The sequence below is a fragment of the Physeter macrocephalus genome, chromosome 9 (assembly GCF_002837175.3).
Source record: "Physeter macrocephalus isolate SW-GA chromosome 9, ASM283717v5, whole genome shotgun sequence".
In the NCBI taxonomy this organism is placed as follows: Eukaryota; Metazoa; Chordata; class Mammalia; order Artiodactyla; family Physeteridae; genus Physeter; species Physeter macrocephalus.
In genome coordinates, this window is record NC_041222.1 from 83,891,999 (window position 1) to 83,911,460 (window position 19,462).

The window sequence follows — 19,462 nt, forward strand, 5'->3', positions numbered from 1 at the left end:
AAAAAAGAAAAAAAAAAAAAAGATCTCTAGACCTTTTTCATCATTCCAAACAGAAACTGTCCCCATTAAACACTAACTCTACATTCCCTTTCCCCCACATTCTACTTTCTGTTTTTATAATTTGATGACTGTAGATGCTTCATACACATGGAATCATACAGTATCTGTCATTTTTTTTTTTTTAAGAAGATGTTGGTGGTAGGAGTTTGTTAATTAATTTATTTATTTTTGCTGTGTTGGGTCTTCGTTTCTGTGCGAGGGCTTTCTCTAGTTGTGGCAAGCGGGGGCCTCTCACTATCGCGGCCTCTCTTGTTGTGGAGTACAGGCTCCAGACGCGCAGGCTCAGTAGTTGTGGCTCATGGGCCTAGTTGCTCCGCGGCATGTGGGATCCTCCCAGACCAGGGCTCGAACCCGTGTCCCCTGCATTAGCAGGCGGATTCTCAACCACTGCACCACCAGGGAAGCCCTGTCCTTTTTATGACTGGCTTATTTCACTTAGCATAATGTCCTCAAGGTTCAACCATGCTGCATCATGTATCAGAATTTCCTTCCTTTTTAAACTGAATAATATTACGAGCATCTGGAGTGGGAAGAACTCTGGACGCAGGCTCAGACCAGGGGCTGGCAGCGCCTGAGCTTCCCTGTGTGTGGCGCGGCTGTCGGGACCTCCCCAGGAACACTGCCATCAGTCCCTCTGCTCCTGGGGCGTCCGTGGAGCACATTCAATCTGGGCTTCTCCTCTAGCACTCAGAGGGCTTTCCTGTCACCCAGACAGCAGATGGTCAGGAAATGAAGACTCACTCCAATATCAACAAGAGGAAAATCTAATTGAATTGGCAAAACATACAGTCAGAAAAATGTGTGGCTTAACACATGTCATTTTGTTAGGTGTTGGCCTTCAGAGACCAAGGACCAATGACCAATAGCTGGGCCAGGGCTGGGGTGGACCAGTGGAATTTCATGGTCTTCTTTGTGTCAGCTTCCCTCCCAGGCTCACAGGCCTGGGTTCATTTCTACTCCACTCCCGTCATACATGTGTGACTGGGTAGGATCCTTAGCTGGGGTGCTTGTGATGGGCCAGATGCTGTGCCAGTTACTTTATATGCTGTGTCACTCGGGGCAAGTGTGACTATGAGTAACACAAACCCCAACATACCAGTTGCTTAAGCAAGAAAGATGTTCTTTCTTATCATGTAGAGGATGTCCCAAGGCAAGCAGGATGAGCCTGGTGTGGCCGTTCCATGCTGTCAGAAACCCAGTTTCCTCCTAACTTCCTGTTCTGCTGTTCTCAATACGTAGTCTCCGCCTTGTGGCCCAAATAGCTGCTTGAATTCCAGCCATCATGCTTGCATCTATCCAGCAGGAAGGAGGAAGAGAGAAAGAAGTGTGCATCCTACACTCTAAGATACTTCCTTTTTTTTTTTTTTTGGCCACACCGTGAGTCTTGCGGGATCTTAGTTCCCTGACCAGGGACTGAACCCAGAGCCATGGCAGTGAAAATGCCAAGGCCTAACCACTTGACCACCAGGGAATTCTCTAAGACACTTCTTAGAAGTTTCTGGATATTTCCACTCACATCTATGGTCAGAACTTAGCCACGTGGCTATACCTAGATGGAAGGGAATCAGGGAGATGTACTTTCTGTTCCAGGTATCCGTCCATGTTCCCAACTAAAGTTTCTATGATAGAGGAAGAGAAAGGAGTGCACTTAGCCATCTCTGCTACACACACCTAATTCCTTTTTTTTTAAAGTTAGAATGGGTTTTTTTTTTTGATAAATTTATTTATTTTATTTTTGGCTGCGTTAGGTTTTCATTGCTGCCCGCAAGCTTTCTCTAGTTGTGGCGAGTGGGGGCTACTCTTCATTGCGGTGCACGGGCTTCTCATTGCGGTGGCTTCCCTTTGTTTTGGAGTACGGGCTCAAGGCTCAGGGGCTTCACAGTTGTTGCACGTGGGCTCAGTAGTTGCGGCTCGCGGGCCCTAGAGCGCAGGCTCAGTAGTTGTGGCGCATGGGCTTTGTTGCTCCGCGACATGTGGGATCTTCCTGGACCAGGGCTCGAACCTGTGTCCCCAGCACTGGCAGGTGGATTCAACCACTGCACCACCAGAGAAGCCCAACACACACCTAATTCTGATAAGTTCTAACCATTGTTTAAGTTTAAATCTTATTTATGTATTTTTTGTTAAGTAGCCTGATCCCTCAGTATGAAATTCAAAACGGTGTGTGGTGAAACCTCTCCCTCTCACACCTGCCCCCAGAGGTACCCAGTGCTACCAGAGGTTGTCTGGGCCAACAATTCTCAAAGTGGGTCCCAGGACCAGCCCAGCATCATCAGGAAACTTCAGAAATGCAGATTCGTAGGCCCTTGTTACAGATTTGCTGAGTTGGATGGTCTGGGAGAGAGCCAAGAATCTGTGTTTCAGCCACCCCTTGGGGGTCCTGAGCCTGCAAATACATCCATGCGTGGAGGTGCCCCAGCCCGTCTGTGCCAGTGGAAGCCCACTACTCGTGCTCTCCTTCCCACCATTTCACGGAGAACATTCAGGACCACAGAAAATTTCCCTTTTTTTTTTTTTTTTTTTTCGATACTCGGGCCTCTCACAGTCGCGGCCTCTCCCGCTGCGGAGCACAGGCTCCGGACGTGCAGGCTCAGCGGCCATGGCTCACGGGCCCAGCCGCGCCACAGTGCGCGGGATCCTCCCGGACCACGGCACGAACCCACGTCCCCTGCATCGGCAGGCAGACTCCCAGCCACTGCGCCACCAGGGAAGCCCTCCCCTTTTTTAACAGCTTGCTTGAGAAAGAATCCACACCCCATACATTTTATCCACTTAAAGTGGTTTTAGTATATTCAGAATTGTGTATCCACCATCTCATCAATTTTAGGACACTTTGATCATTCTTTTTTATTTTTAATTTATTTTTTGAAAAGTCATATTCAAGTGACTCAGGCATTTTAAGAAGGCCTCCCCTCATGCCTGCCTCCACCTACTCAGTGTCCCCACACCCAGGAAACCACTGCCTTTGGGTCTTGGGTTTCCTTCTGGAATCTCGTGTTGGGAAGGAGTGAAGCAGACACAGACCAAGGTTCTTTGTCCATACACATAGATGAGGGCAGGGCTGCGTTCTCACCATCCTGCACTTTGCACTTTTTCTTGACTTTTCTGTCGGGTGATGGGGCCCACCTGGCCGGCTCTCGGGGAACTCGGGAGCTCCGTGGGCAATGGGTTCCACTCACAGCAGGAGCAGGACCAATGAGGCCTCTGACATCTCCCTCCCAGGGTTTCTTCAGTCAGCATTCAGCTCTGGGCTGCTAGCCCCGGAACAATGACATCCCTTCTCCCACGCTCCGCACCAAACGCTGACCCCATACCCCAGGCCAGGATCCTCGGGGTCTTGGCCTGAAGTTCCCTATGGCATTAATCCTGTTAAGTCTGTCCCTGACTGAGTTGGCCAGGGCTCAGATGGGGTCTTTGTGGGGATGCATCCTCACAAATGTTTGTTGAAAGAATAAATGAAAGAGTCAGCTCGTCCCTGAAGCTCCATCAGTAACTCTGGACCTTGGGCACTTACTGCACTTCCCCAAACCTCAGCTTCCTCCTCTGTAGAGTGGGGACTGGAATCTTCACCTCACAGTATAGTGGGCAGGATACAAAGAGAGATGGTCAGTGGTCAGCTGTGTCTGGGACTGGGAAGTGGCAATGTTTTCCTCTTTCTCTCTTCCCAGAGGAATAAAGTAGCCTTGAGCATAGATGTTGCTTTGTCACATCTAACGTTGATGCCCTCAGAGCCTAACTGTGCCTTGCGGCCTGGATCGCCCACGTGTCCTGAATGGCCAGGCGCCACCAGGGGGCGCAGCGCACCAGGGTCTGAGAATGGACCTGCTGTCCAGGAGACTGAGCAGGGAGAGGGCACAGGACTTTGTCTGAGGGGTGTGGAGAATTTAGTCAAAGGTTTTGTTGGGCACAGGCAACCAAGGGAAAAACAGATACACTTCATCAAAATTAAACACTTTTGGAATCAAAGGACACTATTAAGGGAGTGAAAAGACCACCCACAGAATGGGAGAAAATATTGGCAATTCACAGATCTGACAAGGGTCTAGTGTCCAGAATGTAATATGTAGAGACCTCCTAAAACTCAATCACAAAAAGACAACCCGATTCAAAAATGGGCAAAGGACTTGAATAGACATTTCTCCCAAGAAGATATGCAAATGGTCAGTAAGCATATGAAAGTATGCTCAACATCACAAATGTTAATCAAAACCACAGTGAGGGGCTTCCCTGGTGGTGCAGTGGTTGAGAGTCTGCCTGCCGATGCAGGGGACACGGGTTCGTGCCCCGGTCCGGGAGGATCCCACATGCCGCGGAGCGGCTGGGCCCGTGAGCCATGGCCGCTGAGCCTGCGCGTCCGGAGCCTGTGCTCCGCAGCGGGAGAGGCCACAACAGTGAGAGGCCTGGTACTGCAAAAAAAAAAAAACCACAGTGAGATACCACCTCACACCCATTGGGATGGTTAGAATAGAAAAAATGGAAAATAACTGTTGGTGAGGATGTGGAGAAATTGGAGCCTTCATACACTGATGGTGGGAAAGTAAAATGGTGCAGCCACTGTGGAGAACAGTTTGGTGGTTCCTCAAACAGTTAACACAGAATTACCTTACGACCCAGCGACTCCACTTAGATACATACAAAAACGTGTACACGAATGTTCATAATAGCCAAAAAACAGAAACAACCCAAACGTACACCATTGCATGATGGATTAAACAAAATGTGGTATATCCAAACAATGGAATTAATCAGCCATAAAAGGAGTGAAGTGCCAGTACATGCTACAATGTGGATGAATCTGGAAAACATGCTGAGTGCAGGAAGCCAGGCACAAAAGGTCATGTATGGTATGATTCTATTTATATAAAATGTCCTGAATAGGCAGATCCAGAGACAGAAAGTAGATTTGTGGTTGTCAAGGTCTGGGGGGTCCTGAGTGGTGAGTGATTGCCTGATGGGTACAGGATCTATTTTTTGTTTTCCACTTTCCTAAACTTTATTAAAGAAAAGGCAATGATGGTGGCTCTCTAGAACATAGTCAAATTTCTGGGATTCTTCCATTGAAAATGTGGTATTTGATTTCTAAATATATGCCAGAGAGTACTAGGTAAGGGGGAAACTAAAATTCTAAAATGTTCATCTTCCAACTTTCTCCAGTCTATGGTCTGTCTATGGATCAGCAGTAATCACCTGAACAGCCACTCTGGCTGCATTAATTTTTGTCTGCAGCTCTCTGAGCTCTTCTATATGCAGCAAGTGCAGAATTTGACCAGCTTCATTAAGAACCACATCTCTTGTGTCAAAACCAAGAATATACTTGTCTAAACCAATAGGCAAGCCCTCTTCTGCTGGGTTTGTGCTAGCAGCTACATCCTGTGTCAGGGCTCCTGGACCAAAATGCTAATTGCCTGAAGCAGTGCCAGGTAACCACCATGAGCTGACTCTGAAAGTTAGCCTGGACCATGACACCAGCCCTAAAATTAGGGTTATTTACATCCAAATTGATCATGGGCTCTGCATTTTTAGTTGCATTGTCAGCATTTTTTGCATTATCAGGTACCAAATCCTTGTATTTTTCAGCATTATCTCCATATTCAAGACTAACAGCTAAACCAAGAAGCCAGTCAATTGCTTCTTGTCCATCTTGAATCTTGAAAGAACAGTTGACATCTCTGAGATACTTTTCAAAGAACTTGGGCTGGTCACTGCTGTGGTTGTTTCTTAGATTACCTCTGTCTTCAGTCTTGTAGTGTCTACTTTTCTGGTCTTCAATGCAAACATCGTTTCTAAATTTTGTTTCATCTCTTCAGTAGAAGAGGTAGGTGGTGGTAGTTGAAAGCCATCGTGCTCCCTGCTTCAGTCGGGAGGGCGGGGTATTCTTTGGGAGTGACGAGAGCATTCTGGATTAGTGGTGATGGTTGCATAAGTCTGTGAATGTGCTAACAACCACTGAATTGTACACTTTAAAAGGGGAATTTTATGGTATATAAGTGATGTCTCAATGCAAAAAAGACTTTCTTGCTCAGTGTGATATATGGTGGCTGAGGGTTGGTCATGTCCTTGCAACTCTGGCCCCCCAACCCAGGGCATTCTTAAACATTTCTGCCCAGTTTCCACATATTTTCAGCTTTCTGTCAAATTCATGTCCTCGTTCATTTCGCACTGTGATTCTTTCTCTGGGGCTAGGTGGGGGGATGTAATGGAGAACTGCAATGTGGCAGACAGGAGCACAGCCGGGGGCCCGGCTGTGTAGGTGGGGTGGGGATATTCACTGTTTCTGGGACCCTGCTTGGCTGTCCCAGGGCAGTTACAGCACAGGAACATCAGGTCTGCAGTAAGTCTGGGCATCTTGAAGGCCGTGTGCTCCCATCCTGGAGAGATGCCAGCAGGGCTGGCTGTCACCCCTCAGGTCCTAGGGAGGGGCTTCCTGTATCAGCTGGAGGCTGGACCAGATGATGTTGATTTTCTCTGTCATGCACAACATGCAGGCATTCAAAAAATATCTCCAGAGGTACACACAGTACCTCAGAGTAGATTAATTTATTCAACTAAATAACAAATAAACACTGTTTTATAATTGGCCCTGCGACTGAACTGCTGATCCGCAGTGAGGTTAGGGTGAAGTCAGATAGGAGAAGCACCTCCCCACCCTGAGGAGCCCAGCACAGTGGGGTGTATATCACGAGCTGACCATGACCGGGCACTGAGCACCACGGCGTGCTTCTTAAAGTGCACAGCCAAGAAAAGTGCCAGAACAGTGCCGGGTCTGGGAGCTCCAGGTGCTGGGAATCAGGATAAGCTATCTTCCCGTCTATTATTATAGTTTCCATCCTGCAGGTCAACAAGGAGAGCTCAGAGAGGTCAGTGAACCTGTCCAGGGTTTTACAGCTGACCATACGGGGGCAACTTCCTAGTTTATCCTGAACAGATTGTGATCCTGTCTTTCTGCCTCAACCACCATTCTACTTTGTTTCTATGAGTTGGCACCAGGGAAGCCCTGTCCTTTTTATGACTGGCTTATTTCACTTAGCATAATGTCCTCAAGGTTCAACCATGCTGCATCATGTATCAGAATTTCCTTCCTTTTTAAACTGAATAATATTACGAGCATCTGGAGTGGGAAGAACTCTGGACGCAGGCTCAGACCAGGGGCTGGCAGCGCCTGAGCTTCCCTGTGTGTGGCGCGGCTGTCGGGACCTCCCCAGGAACACTGCCATCAGTCCCTCTGCTCCTGGGGCGTCCGTGGAGCACATTCAATCTGGGCTTCTCCTCTAGCACTCAGAGGGCTTTCCTGTCACCCAGACAGCAGATGGTCAGGAAATGAAGACTCACTCCAATATCAACAAGAGGAAAATCTAATTGAATTGGCAAAACATACAGTCAGAAAAATGTGTGGCTTAACACATGTCATTTTGTTAGGTGTTGGCCTTCAGAGACCAAGGACCAATGACCAATAGCTGGGCCAGGGCTGGGGTGGACCAGTGGAATTTCATGGTCTTCTTTGTGTCAGCTTCCCTCCCAGGCTCACAGGCCTGGGTTCATTTCTACTCCACTCCCGTCATACATGTGTGACTGGGTAGGATCCTTAGCTGGGGTGCTTGTGATGGGCCAGATGCTGTGCCAGTTACTTTATATGCTGTGTCACTCGGGGCAAGTGTGACTATGAGTAACACAAACCCCAACATACCAGTTGCTTAAGCAAGAAAGATGTTCTTTCTTATCATGTAGAGGATGTCCCAAGGCAAGCAGGATGAGCCTGGTGTGGCCGTTCCATGCTGTCAGAAACCCAGTTTCCTCCTAACTTCCTGTTCTGCTGTTCTCAATACGTAGTCTCCGCCTTGTGGCCCAAATAGCTGCTTGAATTCCAGCCATCATGCTTGCATCTATCCAGCAGGAAGGAGGAAGAGAGAAAGAAGTGTGCATCCTACACTCTAAGATACTTCCTTTTTTTTTTTTTTTGGCCACACCGTGAGTCTTGCGGGATCTTAGTTCCCTGACCAGGGACTGAACCCAGAGCCATGGCAGTGAAAATGCCAAGGCCTAACCACTTGACCACCAGGGAATTCTCTAAGACACTTCTTAGAAGTTTCTGGATATTTCCACTCACATCTATGGTCAGAACTTAGCCACGTGGCTATACCTAGATGGAAGGGAATCAGGGAGATGTACTTTCTGTTCCAGGTATCCGTCCATGTTCCCAACTAAAGTTTCTATGATAGAGGAAGAGAAAGGAGTGCACTTAGCCATCTCTGCTACACACACCTAATTCCTTTTTTTTTAAAGTTAGAATGGGTTTTTTTTTTTGATAAATTTATTTATTTTATTTTTGGCTGCGTTAGGTTTTCATTGCTGCCCGCAAGCTTTCTCTAGTTGTGGCGAGTGGGGGCTACTCTTCATTGCGGTGCACGGGCTTCTCATTGCGGTGGCTTCCCTTTGTTTTGGAGTACGGGCTCAAGGCTCAGGGGCTTCACAGTTGTTGCACGTGGGCTCAGTAGTTGCGGCTCGCGGGCCCTAGAGCGCAGGCTCAGTAGTTGTGGCGCATGGGCTTTGTTGCTCCGCGACATGTGGGATCTTCCTGGACCAGGGCTCGAACCTGTGTCCCCAGCACTGGCAGGTGGATTCAACCACTGCACCACCAGAGAAGCCCAACACACACCTAATTCTGATAAGTTCTAACCATTGTTTAAGTTTAAATCTTATTTATGTATTTTTTGTTAAGTAGCCTGATCCCTCAGTATGAAATTCAAAACGGTGTGTGGTGAAACCTCTCCCTCTCACACCTGCCCCCAGAGGTACCCAGTGCTACCAGAGGTTGTCTGGGCCAACAATTCTCAAAGTGGGTCCCAGGACCAGCCCAGCATCATCAGGAAACTTCAGAAATGCAGATTCGTAGGCCCTTGTTACAGATTTGCTGAGTTGGATGGTCTGGGAGAGAGCCAAGAATCTGTGTTTCAGCCACCCCTTGGGGGTCCTGAGCCTGCAAATACATCCATGCGTGGAGGTGCCCCAGCCCGTCTGTGCCAGTGGAAGCCCACTACTCGTGCTCTCCTTCCCACCATTTCACGGAGAACATTCAGGACCACAGAAAATTTCCCTTTTTTTTTTTTTTTTTTTTCCGATACTCGGGCCTCTCACAGTCGCGGCCTCTCCCGCTGCGGAGCACAGGCTCCGGACGTGCAGGCTCAGCGGCCATGGCTCACGGGCCCAGCCGCGCCACAGTGCGCGGGATCCTCCCGGACCACGGCACGAACCCACGTCCCCTGCATCGGCAGGCAGACTCCCAGCCACTGCGCCACCAGGGAAGCCCTCCCCTTTTTTAACAGCTTGCTTGAGAAAGAATCCACACCCCATACATTTTATCCACTTAAAGTGGTTTTAGTATATTCAGAATTGTGTATCCACCATCTCATCAATTTTAGGACACTTTGATCATTCTTTTTTATTTTTAATTTATTTTTTGAAAAGTCATATTCAAGTGACTCAGGCATTTTAAGAAGGCCTCCCCTCATGCCTGCCTCCACCTACTCAGTGTCCCCACACCCAGGAAACCACTGCCTTTGGGTCTTGGGTTTCCTTCTGGAATCTCGTGTTGGGAAGGAGTGAAGCAGACACAGACCAAGGTTCTTTGTCCATACACATAGATGAGGGCAGGGCTGCGTTCTCACCATCCTGCACTTTGCACTTTTTCTTGACTTTTCTGTCGGGTGATGGGGCCCACCTGGCCGGCTCTCGGGGAACTCGGGAGCTCCGTGGGCAATGGGTTCCACTCACAGCAGGAGCAGGACCAATGAGGCCTCTGACATCTCCCTCCCAGGGTTTCTTCAGTCAGCATTCAGCTCTGGGCTGCTAGCCCCGGAACAATGACATCCCTTCTCCCACGCTCCGCACCAAACGCTGACCCCATACCCCAGGCCAGGATCCTCGGGGTCTTGGCCTGAAGTTCCCTATGGCATTAATCCTGTTAAGTCTGTCCCTGACTGAGTTGGCCAGGGCTCAGATGGGGTCTTTGTGGGGATGCATCCTCACAAATGTTTGTTGAAAGAATAAATGAAAGAGTCAGCTCGTCCCTGAAGCTCCATCAGTAACTCTGGACCTTGGGCACTTACTGCACTTCCCCAAACCTCAGCTTCCTCCTCTGTAGAGTGGGGACTGGAATCTTCACCTCACAGTATAGTGGGCAGGATACAAAGAGAGATGGTCAGTGGTCAGCTGTGTCTGGGACTGGGAAGTGGCAATGTTTTCCTCTTTCTCTCTTCCCAGAGGAATAAAGTAGCCTTGAGCATAGATGTTGCTTTGTCACATCTAACGTTGATGCCCTCAGAGCCTAACTGTGCCTTGCGGCCTGGATCGCCCACGTGTCCTGAATGGCCAGGCGCCACCAGGGGGCGCAGCGCACCAGGGTCTGAGAATGGACCTGCTGTCCAGGAGACTGAGCAGGGAGAGGGCACAGGACTTTGTCTGAGGGGTGTGGAGAATTTAGTCAAAGGTTTTGTTGGGCACAGGCAACCAAGGGAAAAACAGATACACTTCATCAAAATTAAACACTTTTGGAATCAAAGGACACTATTAAGGGAGTGAAAAGACCACCCACAGAATGGGAGAAAATATTGGCAATTCACAGATCTGACAAGGGTCTAGTGTCCAGAATGTAATATGTAGAGACCTCCTAAAACTCAATCACAAAAAGACAACCCGATTCAAAAATGGGCAAAGGACTTGAATAGACATTTCTCCCAAGAAGATATGCAAATGGTCAGTAAGCATATGAAAGTATGCTCAACATCACAAATGTTAATCAAAACCACAGTGAGGGGCTTCCCTGGTGGTGCAGTGGTTGAGAGTCTGCCTGCCGATGCAGGGGACACGGGTTCGTGCCCCGGTCCGGGAGGATCCCACATGCCGCGGAGCGGCTGGGCCCGTGAGCCATGGCCGCTGAGCCTGCACGTCCGGAGCCTGTGCTCCGCAGCGGGAGAGGCCACAACAGTGAGAGGCCTGGTACTGCAAAAAAAAAAAAACCACAGTGAGATACCACCTCACACCCATTGGGATGGTTAGAATAGAAAAAATGGAAAATAACTGTTGGTGAGGATGTGGAGAAATTGGAGCCTTCATACACTGATGGTGGGAAAGTAAAATGGTGCAGCCACTGTGGAGAACAGTTTGGTGGTTCCTCAAACAGTTAACACAGAATTACCTTACGACCCAGCGACTCCACTTAGATACATACAAAAACGTGTACACGAATGTTCATAATAGCCAAAAAACAGAAACAACCCAAACGTACACCATTGCATGATGGATTAAACAAAATGTGGTATATCCAAACAATGGAATTAATCAGCCATAAAAGGAGTGAAGTGCCAGTACATGCTACAATGTGGATGAATCTGGAAAACATGCTGAGTGCAGGAAGCCAGGCACAAAAGGTCATGTATGGTATGATTCTATTTATATAAAATGTCCTGAATAGGCAGATCCAGAGACAGAAAGTAGATTTGTGGTTGTCAAGGTCTGGGGGGTCCTGAGTGGTGAGTGATTGCCTGATGGGTACAGGATCTATTTTTTGTTTTCCACTTTCCTAAACTTTATTAAAGAAAAGGCAATGATGGTGGCTCTCTAGAACATAGTCAAATTTCTGGGATTCTTCCATTGAAAATGTGGTATTTGATTTCTAAATATATGCCAGAGAGTACTAGGTAAGGGGGAAACTAAAATTCTAAAATGTTCATCTTCCAACTTTCTCCAGTCTATGGTCTGTCTATGGATCAGCAGTAATCACCTGAACAGCCACTCTGGCTGCATTAATTTTTGTCTGCAGCTCTCTGAGCTCTTCTATATGCAGCAAGTGCAGAATTTGACCAGCTTCATTAAGAACCACATCTCTTGTGTCAAAACCAAGAATATACTTGTCTAAACCAATAGGCAAGCCCTCTTCTGCTGGGTTTGTGCTAGCAGCTACATCCTGTGTCAGGGCTCCTGGACCAAAATGCTAATTGCCTGAAGCAGTGCCAGGTAACCACCATGAGCTGACTCTGAAAGTTAGCCTGGACCATGACACCAGCCCTAAAATTAGGGTTATTTACATCCAAATTGATCATGGGCTCTGCATTTTTAGTTGCATTGTCAGCATTTTTTGCATTATCAGGTACCAAATCCTTGTATTTTTCAGCATTATCTCCATATTCAAGACTAACAGCTAAACCAAGAAGCCAGTCAATTGCTTCTTGTCCATCTTGAATCTTGAAAGAACAGTTGACATCTCTGAGATACTTTTCAAAGAACTTGGGCTGGTCACTGCTGTGGTTGTTTCTTAGATTACCTCTGTCTTCAGTCTTGTAGTGTCTACTTTTCTGGTCTTCAATGCAAACATCGTTTCTAAATTTTGTTTCATCTCTTCAGTAGAAGAGGTAGGTGGTGGTAGTTGAAAGCCATCGTGCTCCCTGCTTCAGTCGGGAGGGCGGGGTATTCTTTGGGAGTGACGAGAGCATTCTGGATTAGTGGTGATGGTTGCATAAGTCTGTGAATGTGCTAACAACCACTGAATTGTACACTTTAAAAGGGGAATTTTATGGTATATAAGTGATGTCTCAATGCAAAAAAGACTTTCTTGCTCAGTGTGATATATGGTGGCTGAGGGTTGGTCATGTCCTTGCAACTCTGGCCCCCCAACCCAGGGCATTCTTAAACATTTCTGCCCAGTTTCCACATATTTTCAGCTTTCTGTCAAATTCATGTCCTCGTTCATTTCGCACTGTGATTCTTTCTCTGGGGCTAGGTGGGGGGATGTAATGGAGAACTGCAATGTGGCAGACAGGAGCACAGCCGGGGGCCCGGCTGTGTAGGTGGGGTGGGGATATTCACTGTTTCTGGGACCCTGCTTGGCTGTCCCAGGGCAGTTACAGCACAGGAACATCAGGTCTGCAGTAAGTCTGGGCATCTTGAAGGCCGTGTGCTCCCATCCTGGAGAGATGCCAGCAGGGCTGGCTGTCACCCCTCAGGTCCTAGGGAGGGGCTTCCTGTATCAGTTGGAGGCTGGACCAGATGATGTTGATTTTCTCTGTCATGCACAACATGCAGGCATTCAAAAAATATCTCCAGAGGTACACACAGTACCTCAGAGTAGATTAATTTATTCAACTAAATAACAAATAAACACTGTTTTATAATTGGCCCTGCGACTGAACTGCTGATCCGCAGTGAGGTTAGGGTGAAGTCAGATAGGAGAAGCACCTCCCCACCCTGAGGAGCCCAGCACAGTGGGGTGTATATCACGAGCTGACCATGACCGGGCACTGAGCACCACGGCGTGCTTCTTAAAGTGCACAGCCAAGAAAAGTGCCAGAACAGTGCCGGGTCTGGGAGCTCCAGGTGCTGGGAATCAGGATAAGCTATCTTCCCGTCTATTATTATAGTTTCCATCCTGCAGGTCAACAAGGAGAGCTCAGAGAGGTCAGTGAACCTGTCCAGGGTTTTACAGCTGACCATACGGGGGCAACTTCCTAGTTTATCCTGAACAGATTGTGATCCTGTCTTTCTGCCTATTCATCTTTCCTCCCTTCCCTCCCTCCTTCCTTCCACCTTCTCCCTTCCCTCCTCCTCTGTGTCCCTCCCTCCCTCCCTCCCTCCGTCCCTTCTTTCCATCCTCTAATCCTTTGAGCAGAGACTACCACATTCATTCACTCATCTGCCCGTCCTCACCTTGCAAGTGGGGAAACCGAGGCTGCAGAGGGGTGCCACCACCCGCTCAAGACCACTGAGCCTCCTGGCTGCCTCCACCTGTGGCTGCAGGGCCTTGCGCCATTTGTGTTAAATTCTTGTGGAAGAAGATGAGGGTGCAAGGCTGCAGGCTGGGTCCTCCCAGTGAAACCATTCACCTCCCAGCCCCCCTCCACAGGGAACCTGCAGAGTCGGCGATGAGCATGGACACTGCTTGGATCAGGTGGGAATTGGTCTTTGCACCTCATCAGTGACTAGACTGTTCTGGGCTGGATCCTGGACCCACTAGGAAAGACCTAGTGAGTGTTTGCTGAAGGAATGAATGAACACACTTTGAAACACATGTACCCATGAATAGTCTAGAGGGGACACAGGGCAGCATGGTGGCTGTCAGGTTGGGTGTTGGGGTTATAGGTGAAGTCCCCTTCTCAGAACTTTCTCTGATAGCACACTGCTTCAGTCAAGACATAAGAGAAAGAGTAGCAGATGTTTATGGGGATGCAAGCACTTATCTCAAAGAAAATGCCTTAAATACTAGAAAAGGTGGGTGCGAGGTGATTCCCGAGGTGGGAGTTGAGGGAGAGAGGCCCCATCTGTGAGGGAGTTCACAGAGCTGGCTCTGGCCTCCACACTGCCAGCGGGAGGACCACGTGAAGACCCCGAAGAGTTGAGGCGTGGCCTCCCGTTTCAGCAGGGCGGGCTGGTGCAAGTCAAGGCCAACAGGCTTTGTTAGTTTCAGCTGAGTTTGGGGACCTGGATGGGACCTTGGTGTGGATAGGGGTGCTGGGGCTAGCTGATTCCACGTCTAGGCATTTACCCCATGAGCTGCATTTCCAGAGGTTATTCTGTTTTTGTAGAAGCAAGAGGTTGGAGTCACCAAAATGCCCACAACATGGCTTGGGAAGATAAACATGGCACATGGTGCAACAAAACGCCATGTGGTCGTCAACAGAGGAAGGTGAACTGGAAGTGATGGTCTTCAATGAGCGTGAATACAGCAAGGTCCACTCGCCCATTGGCTGGGCTAGGTTCCCTGGGGAGGGAGGGGGGGAGTGGGACGGCCCCCCCAGGACTGCCCACCATGAGAGCAGCTCCCCTGCTGGCACAGGCCCAAGGGAAGTGTGGGAAGCCTCACCAGGATGTTCTGAGCAACCTTCCCCAAACAGCCCATCAGTGTCACCTGAGTGACGGAGTATAGGGCCATGGTCCTCCATGCTGCAGGCACCTACACATCGACCACAGGCCTCGTGGACGCTCTCAGTGGAAGCAGCAGCAGGACTTCTGGGCGTGAGGCCCTGCTCCGTGACATTGCAGACAGGGCGTTCAGACTCGAGCTAGGCTCCCTGGGCCCTTGTGGTTTTGAGGTTGGAAAGGCTCACCTGGTGCGTCTCCTGCCTTGCCCTTGCCCTTGCAGAGTCGTCTGCGAGGTTTGCAGGTGTTCATTTGGTAGCAAAATGACAGAAAACAAAGCAGCATCCAGGCTGTGATTACTGTGAAAGCAGGGTTGGGGCCACCTCTGGGGTGTCAGGACCCAGGAGGACAGAGTTCTGGCATCACCACAGGTGTCACATGAGTGTGTACTTTGTAGTGATTCTTTAGGCTGTTTAATGCATGTTTCTGGGTTTGTTTTGCATTTTGCAGTAGAAAGTGTTTACAATATAAATAGACAAACCAATGACCAGAATTTTGAGGAAAGTGAGGCAGCAGTGTGCCTGGCCTACCCCCACTTGGGCAAACCCAGGAGGGAAAGTGTCCATGTGTAGAAAATGCCTCTGAGGACACAGAAGCCGGCACCTCCATGTGGAGGGAAACAGGCAGGAGGTGGAGTGTGAGACCTACTGGGCTTCCGGAATGCTGAGTCCTGTGCTGTATTCTTGTTGGAAAAGGTGGGATTAAAATGCTGCTGTGAATGGAGTCCCAAGCTGTTGCTCTCAAAGCAGGTGTTCACGCCCTGGCTTGCCCGGGCTGCAGGGAGGGAGGGACTGAGGGGGGTTGGGTCACTCTGAAGAGAGCAGGATGCAGCCTCATGGAGACCCAGCTGAGGTGACCTGATGGATGTCCCTGCCCTTGCGGAGATCACTTCCTTTGGGGGTGTGGTAACGGGCCAGGCTACCTTGGGACCCCGTGAGTGAATGCTGGTGCTGGTGCTTTGTGAATGGCTGGTCCCTGTGCACCCCTGGACCATGCTGGCCCCTCCCCAGGTGCCACCCTGAGAACACCCTGGACTCCAGTCAGCACTACCCACAGTCATCGGTCCACGTGGTGTGGGGGACGCTGGCCTCTACCACCGGAGCCGGGCATGGGCTGCAGGCAGCCATGGGGACCACAGAGTGGGGGGTCTGGGTGGCAGGGACCAGGCATGGACTAATTGATCAATCCAGCAGCCCTCACCCCAACCATGGCACAGGCTGACAGTGGGCCCTGGGAGGGGAGACGCTGACCCAGCCCCAGCATAATCTGGGGGAGGATCGAGAGCTCAGGGGCATGGTCCTTAGCTGCCTAGAGCTGCAGTGACCAATCCTCCTATGTTCTGGCCTAGGCTGCCTACTGGAAGCACTGCAGATGTCTGCTCTGTCACATTTATGGTGACATTGGGGGTTGGCAGATAGGAAACTGAGGCCTAAGAGGTGAACTTATTGCAGGGCACCCAGCCTAGGCATCTCTCCCTCAGGGTGGTGTGGCCTACAGTGGCCCAGGGGCTGGACTTGAGTCCAGGACACACTCCTGATGGCCACATACAGGCCTCTGTCTTGAGGCTAAAGGCCTTGCTCAGTGGGGAGCTCAGAAGAGTGAGATGGGTCAGTTAGCACAGTTCATCTCCAACTGGCTCAGGGCCTGCTGGGAAGATGGAGGTACCAGCACCAGAGGGGCAGGGTCCCTGGGCTGGGACCTGAGTGTCTGTTACAGAGAAGCAGATGCTTCGATGAGGATGAGTTCAGGCAGGGCTGTGGGCCCCTCAGGGACCTCACCTCTCTGCGGAGGTGACTTCTGACCCTAGGGCTGACGGAGGAGACAGAGCCAGCCACTCAGAAGCTGAGTGAAGGTGTTCTGGGGGTCGGCAGGGCAGGGAGACGTCAGCCCCTATGAGGACAGCTCAAAGAAAAGAAAACTGGTCTGGACCCATGGGCGGAGGCTGAGCTCACGCATGATGGGAGACATGGAAATTAAAGCCTTCCTGGGATATGGCATTTCTCCTAATGCAAAAGTCAATTAACGTGCTCTGTGGGCACATCTACATCACTGGTGGGAGTGTAAATTGGTACAACCTCTCCTGAGAGCGATTTGACAAAATCTGACACAGTTACAAATGCATAAACTTCTGACTCAGCAGCTGGTTCCGGGTTGGCCAAGCAGGTGAGTGCATGGTGCAGCTGTGAGATAGCTGTGGCTGCCAGAAAGGCATAAAAACAAAAAATGGAATTCACCCAAATAGAAATAACCACTGCTGATATCTGGTGTATTTTCTTTGAGATCATTCCTTTATTTGCTCTTTTAACAATTGCTCCTTGAGCTTCCAGGATACACCAAGCTTTCTTGTGCCAGGAATCCAGTGTGGAGTGTATCAGTCCACATTTGCTGCAGTAACAAGTGATCATAAACCCCTTGGCCTAGGATAATGAAGGGTTACCCAGGCCTCCCCCTGGAACTTTGTCATTTCCAATCTTTTGGCACTTATAGTAACTCTAAAGTAAACCACTCTAGGTCTAAATCTTTGCTTTCCTCAGGGTAGATCCCAAAAGTGAATCAGAGGAAGAATAAGTGTGAGGCTTTTCCAAGCTGCTTTCCTGAAAGGCTGTGGACCAACCGACTTGCTCACAGCTTGCCTGTCTGCACTGGGCCTTATTATTAAACCAGGACTGCTAATCTCCACGTGAAGATGCCTGTTTGTCTTACTTGCCTTATGACAGTTCCTGGTGAGATGAAACTGTGGTTCTACACATTCTGTGACTTTCTGTGCTTGTCTGAGCGACTTTCACTCTCTTTTCTTTTGGGAATTTGGACTTTTCCACTCATACTGAACCCATATTGACTCATATGAGTTTTTGCATATTAATAATAACTCCCCTTACCTTTTGTATCTGCTGTGAATCTTTTTCCTGAAGGAAATGCCTGCCTTTTGATCTTGTTTCTTAATATTTTAAAATTTGGTCAGTTTTACCTTTCCTTTTTTTTAAAAAATTTTATTTACTTATTTATTTATTTGGTAATGCTGGGTTTTAGTTGCAGCAGGCGGGCTCCTTAGTTGTGGCTCATGGGCTCCTTAGTTGTGGCACGTGGCCTCCTTAGTTGTGGCATATGAACTCTTAGTTGCAGCATGCATGTGGGATCTAGTTCCCTGACCAGGGATCAAACCCGGGCCCCCTGCATCGGGAGCACAGTCTTTTTTTTTTTTTTTTTTTTTTTTTGCAGTATGCGGGCCTCTCACTGTCGTGGCCTGTCCCGATGAGGAGCAGAGGCTCCGGACGCGCAGGCCCAGCGGCCATGGCTCACGGGCCCAGCCGCTCCACGGCATGTGGGATCCTCCCGGACTGGGGCACGAACCCGCGTCCCCTGCATCGGCAGGCAGACTCTCAACCACTGCGCCACCAGGGAAGCCCGAGCACAGAGTCTTAACCACTGTGCCACCAGGGACATCCTCTACCTTTCCATTTTTTTTAAATTAATTTTTTTCTTTTTTACCTTTTTTTTAACCTTTCCTTTTTAAATCTCCCCTCTCTCTTCCCTGCCCAGTCCCCTGTTGCTCTTGTGTCTGGAAGTTCCCCCCAACACACACACACACATCTGACGAATGTTCATGGAAAACTCCCTCTAGCTGAGACGAAGCCTCTTTTGAACCTGGAGCCCTGGTTCTGTAGCCTGCTCACTGTATGCTCTTGCCCTTTTCACCTCTGAGCCTTGGTTTCTCCTTCTGTTAAAAGGCCTACTTTGCTCTTGCTGGTGTCTGCTCTGGCCTCCGCCCCTCAGCTTCAGAACCAAGGCACCCTGCCCCCCACCACCACTCACATCCTCAGAGACACAGACCAGAAACATGTCAATCCCTAACACAGCACACGATGCCCCACATCCTTATCCTGTGGGCTCTAGGGCTCAGCTCCTGCCTGGCTGTCCCTGTGATAATGATGCAGAAATCACCCCAGGCCCTGAGGCTGCCTGTAGTACTCCGCTGATGCCCTGCGGATGCCAGTCATATTTCAGGTCCTTATTCAAAGCAGAGTATGCTTCTGGTCATTGGTGCTCAATTATCTTGCAAAATGGCAATTCTGTCTCTAAGACCGATAAGTATTTGTTAATTGAGGGGTCACTGCTGTGGTTTATTGATCAGTGACTTCATTCCTGGATGTGTAGTTCACATAAAACCTTCTAGAAAAACACGTTGCAGCCTGATGGCCCCAGCGGCTGTGACCTGCTTCTTTGGCAGGTGTGTGCAGAGCACTGAGCCCAGGAGGGCGGCATTAGTGTTTAATGAGCACCTACTGTATGCCAGGTTGTCTTGGAGCCTCACATTCTCCCTTGCGTGGCCTGATGAGGTGAGCCATTTAGCAAATGAGAAAATTGAGGCCACGAGGGTAGGAAGTGTGCGTGGGGCTCCCTGGGGGTTGGTGCAGGTCTTCAAAGGGGAACCAAGCCTGCTTCCCCAAGGTCAAGCTCAGGGTGTAGGTGGGATGCTTCCCCTTATTTTGGAACAAGC

General features: G+C 49.4%; 2 pseudogenes; both read right to left on the minus strand.

The window, feature by feature from the left end:
- Positions 1–5,193: 5,193 nt before the first annotated feature.
- LOC112062533 (RNA transcription, translation and transport factor protein-like) lies at positions 5,194–6,405 on the minus strand (annotated as a pseudogene).
- Positions 6,406–11,782: 5,377 nt separating this feature from the next.
- Positions 11,783–16,091, minus strand: LOC102980715 (RNA transcription, translation and transport factor protein-like; annotated as a pseudogene).
- Positions 16,092–19,462: the final 3,371 nt, after the last annotated feature.